Source organism: Oncorhynchus kisutch, linkage group LG16, assembly GCF_002021735.2.
Source record: "Oncorhynchus kisutch isolate 150728-3 linkage group LG16, Okis_V2, whole genome shotgun sequence".
In the NCBI taxonomy this organism is placed as follows: Eukaryota; Metazoa; Chordata; class Actinopteri; order Salmoniformes; family Salmonidae; genus Oncorhynchus; species Oncorhynchus kisutch.
The window spans coordinates 8,006,543-8,012,112 of NC_034189.2; positions in this window are offsets into that span (position 1 = coordinate 8,006,543).

Consider the following 5,570-nt stretch of genomic DNA (forward strand, 5'->3'; position numbering starts at 1 on the left):
GTAGAATGTGTTCTGGAGTTCTGTTCTCTGAGGCTACTGTAGAATGTGTTCTGGAGTTCTGTTCTCTAAGTGGGGCTACTGTAGAATGTGTTTTGGAGTTCTGTTCTCTGAGGCTACTGTAGAATGTGTTCTGGAGTTCTGTTCTCTGAGGCTACTGTAGAATGTGTTCTGGAGTTCTGTTCTCTGAGGCTACTGTAGAATGTGTTTTGGAGTTCTGTTCTCTGAGGCTACTGTAGAATGTGTTCTGGAGTTCTGTTCTCTGAGGCTACTGTAGAATGTGTTCTGGAGTTCTGTTCTCTAAGTGAGGCTACTGTAAAATGTGTTCTGGAGTTCTGTTCTCTGAGGCTACTGTAGAATGTGTTCTGGAGTTCTGTTCTCTGAGGCTACTGTAGAATGTGTTCTGGAGTTCTGTTCTCTGAGGCTACTGTAGAATGTGTTCTGGAGTTCTGTTCTCTGAGGCTACTGTAGAATGTGTTCTGTAGTTCTGTTCTCTGAGGCTACTGTAGAATGTATTCTGGAGTTCTGTTCTCTAAGTGGGGCTACTGTAGAATGTGTTCTGGAGTTCTGTTCTCTGAGGCTACTGTAGAATGTGTTCTGGAGTTCTGTTCTCTACGTGGGGCTACTGTTGAATGTGTTCTGGAGTTCTGTTCTCTGAGGCTACTGTAGAATGTGTTCTGGAGTTCTGTTCTCTAAGTGAGGCTACTGTTGAATGTATTCTGGAGTTCTGTTCTCTGAGGCTACTGTAGAATGTGTTCTGGAGTTCTGTTCTCTGAGGCTACTGTAGAATGTGTTCTGGAGTTCTGTTCTCTAAGTGGGGCTACTGTAGAATGTGTTTTGGAGTTCTGTTCTCTGAGGCTACTGTAGAATGTGTTTTGGAGTTCTGTTCTCTGAGGCTACTGTAGAATGTGTTTTGGAGTTCTGTTCTCTGAGGCTACTGTAGAATGTGTTCTGGAGTTCTGTTCTCTGAGGCTACTGTAGAATGTGTTCTGGAGTTCTGTTCTCTACGTGAGGCTACTGTAGAATGTATTCTGGAGTTCTGTTCTCTGAGGCTACTGTAGAATGTGTTCTGGAGTTCTGTTCTCTAAGTGAGTATACTGTAGAATGTGTTCTGGAGTTCTGTTCTCTAAGTGGGGCTACTGTAGAATGTGTTCTGGAGTTCTGTTCTCTGAGGCTACTGTAGAATGTGTTTTGGAGTTCTGTTCTCTGAGGCTACTGTAGAATGTGTTCTGGAGTTCTGTTCTCTGAGGCTACTGTAGAATGTGTTCTGGAGTTCTGTTCTCTGAGGCTACTGTAGAATGTGTTCTGGAGTTCTGTTCTCTGAGGCTACTGTAGAATGTGTTCTGGAGTTCTGTTCTCTGAGGCTACTGTAGAATGTGTTCTGGAGTTCTGTTCTCTGAGGCTACTGTAGAATGTGTTCTGGAGTTCTGTTCTCTGAAGCTACTGTAGAATGTGTTCTGGAGTTCTGTTCTCTAAGTGAGGCTACTGTTGAATCGGTGGAATCTCTTCATTTCCAGTTGTGTAGTATTTGTTGGAGTGTATCATTCTGCAGACATAAACTAACTCAGACACTGCATGAATACGCAGAAGGGAGACAGTACAGCCTGGTCTCATAGACTAGGCTGTAAATGTAAATCCGGGATACTGAAATGAGTATGATATGTTACGTTTGGTATGGTTACATAAGACAGATGGTTACTTAACGTAAAGGGAAATGAAGGTGGCTGGTCAGGGTGGATGGGTGTATAACCCAAAGGTTGCGAGTTTGAATCTACTCACAGACAACTTTAGCATTTGAGTTCATTGGCAATTTCAACTACTTGGTACTTTTTAGCTACTTTGCAACTACTTAGCATGTTAGCTAACCCTTCCCCTAACCCTTTTAGCTAACCCTAACCTTAACCCTTTTAGCTAAACCCTCACCCTAATCTAACTCCTAAATTTAACCTTAACCCTAACCCCTAGCCTAGATAACATTAACCAGCTAGCTAACGTTAGCCACTTAGCTAGAATTCCTAACATATAGTAAGTAGTAAAGGGAGTGTTTCGGATTTAGTGAACTGGAACAACAAAAAGTGAACAGTAGATATTACACACTCAAACACAAGTTCCAAAATAATAAAGACATTTCAAATGTCATATTATGTCTATATACAGTGTTGTAACGATGTGCAAATAGTTTTAAAGTAGAAAAGGGACAATAAATAAACAGAAACATTTTGTCGTATTTACAATGGTGTTTGTTCTTCACTGGTTGCCCTTTTCTTGTGGCAACAGGTCACACATCTTGCTGCTGTGATGTCACACTGTGGTATTTCACCCAGTAGATATGGGAGTTTAATTATTTGTGGATCTGTGTAATCTGAGGGAAATATGTGTCTCTAATATGGTCATACATTTGGCAGGAGGTTAGGAAGTGCATCTCAGTTTCCACCTCATTTTGTGGGCAGTGAGCACATAGCCTGTCTTCTCTTGAGAGCCAGGTCTGCCTACGGCGGCCTTTCTCAATAGCAAGGCTATGCTCACTGAGTCTGTACATAATCAAAGCTTTCCTTAATTTTGGGTCAGTCACAGTGGTCAGGTATTCTGCCGCTGTGTACTCTCTGTTTAGGGACAAATAGCATTCTAGTTTGCTCTGTTTTTTTGTTAATTTGTCCCAATGTGTCAAGTAATTACCGTGCACCACTCCCTAGCATTCTTCTTGCCAATGTCCAGTCTCTTGACAACAAGGTTGATGAAATCCGAGCAAGGGTAGCATTCCAGAGGGACATCAGAGACTGTAACGTTCTCTGCTTCACGGAAACATGGCTCACCGGAGAGACGCTATCCGAAGTGGTGCAGCCAACGGGTTTCTCCACGCATCGCGCCGACAGAAACAAACATCTTTCTGGTAAGAAGAGGGGTGGGGGCGTATGCCTTATGGCCAACGTGACATGGTGTGATGAAAGAAACATACAGGAACTCAAATCCTTCTGTTCACCTGATTTAGAATTCCTCACAATCAAATGTAGACCGCATTATCTGCCAAGAGAATTCTCTTCGATTATAATCACAGCCGTATATATCCCCCCCCCAAGCAGACACATCGATGGCTCTGAACGAACTTTATTTAACTCTCTGCAAACTGGAAACAATTTATCCGGAGGCTGCATTCATTGTAGCTGGGGATTTTAACAAGGCTAATCTGAAAACAAGACTCCCTAAATTTTATCAGCATATCGATTGCACAACCAGGGGTGGAAAGACCTTGGATCATTGTTACTCTAACTTCCGCGACGCATATAAGGCCCTGCCACGCCCCCCTTTCGGAAAAGCTGACCACGACTCCATTTTGTTGATCCCTGCCTACAGACAGAAACTAAAACAAGAAGCTCCCACGCTGAGGTCTGTCCAACGCTGGTCCGACCAAGCTGACTCCACACTCCAAGACTGCTTCCATCACGTGGACTGGGAGATGTTTCGTATTGCGTCAGATAACAACATTGACGAATACGCTGATTCGGTGTGCGAGTTCATTAGAACGTGCGTTGAAGATGTCGTTCCCATAGCAACGATTAAAACATTCCCTAACCAGAAACCGTGGATTGATGGCAGCATTCGTGTGAAACTGAAAGCGCGAACCACTGCTTTTAATCAGGGCAAGGTGTCTGGTAACATGACCGAATTCAAACAGTGCAGCTATTCCCTCCGCAAGGCTATCAAACAAGCTAAGCGCCAGTACAGAGACAAAGTAGAATCTCAATTCAACGGCTCAGACACAAGAGGCATGTGGCAGGGTCTACAGTCAATCACGGACTACAGGAAGAAATCCAGCCCAGTCACGGACCAGGATGTCTTGCTCCCAGGCAGACTAAATAACTTTTTTGCCCGCTTTGAGGACAATACTGTGCCACTGACACGGCCTGCAACGAAAACATGCGGTCTCTCCTTCACTGCAGCCGAGGTGAGTAAGACATTTAAACGTGTTAACCCTCGCAAGGCTGCAGGCCCAGACGGCATCCCCAGCCGCGCCCTCAGAGCATGCGCAGACCAGCTGGCCGGTGTGTTTACGGACATATTCAATCAATCCCTATACCAGTCTGCTGTTCCCACATGCTTCAAGAGGGCCACCATTGTTCCTGTTCCCAAGAAAGCTAAGGTAACTGAGCTAAACGACTACCGCCCCGTAGCACTCACATCCGTCATCATGAAGTGCTTTGAGAGACTAGTCAAGGACCATATCACCTCCACCCTACCTGACACCCTAGACCCACTCCAATTTGCTTACCGCCCAAATAGGTCCACAGACGATGCAATCTCAACCACACTGCACACTGCCCTAACCCATCTGGACAAGAGGAATACCTATGTGAGAATGCTGTTCATCGACTACAGCTCGGCATTCAACACCATAGTACCCTCCAAGCTCGTCATCAAGCTCGAGACCCTGGGTCTCGACCCCGCCCTGTGCAACTGGGTACTGGACTTCCTGACGGGCCGCCCCCAGGTGGTGAGGGTAGGCAACAACATCTCCTCCCCGCTGATCCTCAACACTGGGGCCCCACAAGGGTGCGTTCTGAGCCCTCTCCTGTACTCCCTGTTTACCCTCTATATCATCGACTGCATCCTTATGTAATACATGTATCACTAGCCACTTTAACTATGCCACTTTGTTTACATACTCATCTCATATGTTATACTGTACTCGATATCATCTACTGTATCTTGCCTATGCTGCTCTGTACCATCACTCATTCATATATCCTTATTGTACATAGTCCTTATCCCCTTTACACTGTGTATAAGACAGTAGGTTTTTTTTGGGAATTGTTAGTTAGATTACTTGTTCGTTATTACTGCATTGTCGGAACTAGAAGCACAAGCATTTCGCTACACTCGCATTAACATCTGCTAACCAGGTGTATGTGACAAATAAAATTTGATTTGATTTGATTTGAATTATCTTTTTGTTTTCTCATGATTTGGTTGGGACTTATTGTGTTGCTGTCCTGGGGCTCTGTAGGGGTCTGTTTTTGTGTTTGTGAACAGAGGCCCTGGACCAGAGCACATCTCTCTCTCTAAAGGCCAATTTAAGGGCTTTATTGGCATGGGAAATATAATCTCTCTCTCGCTCATGATAGGGTCATTACATATGCTTGACCGGCTGGTGACAAAAGATAGCTAGCGCCCCCTGTGGGTTACTTATGGTAATTGAAGATGGTCAAATAAGACATGCCCCTTATAACATTGTTAACCTATCATATGTTAAACCTATCAGTATTATATATATATTTTTTTCAATCCATAGATTTTAAAAAAAGGCTTATAGTGTAAACTTTTCATATAAAAGTTGAATCTCTGAGAAAAAAAAGTCAACTCAACTGTGAGCTAAATTTACCTGACGAGATCTCCCTTCAGCAGAGAGTGTCACTGGTCACGCAAAGACTACGCCACCAACCAGGAAGCTAGAGTCGTCACTAGTTACCACAGCCACAAAGTCAGAATTATTGCTAAATCCCGCCTATTTCTACAATCTGATTTTTAAAAACCTAACCATAATCACACTGCTAACCCTGTGCCTAATTATAACCATA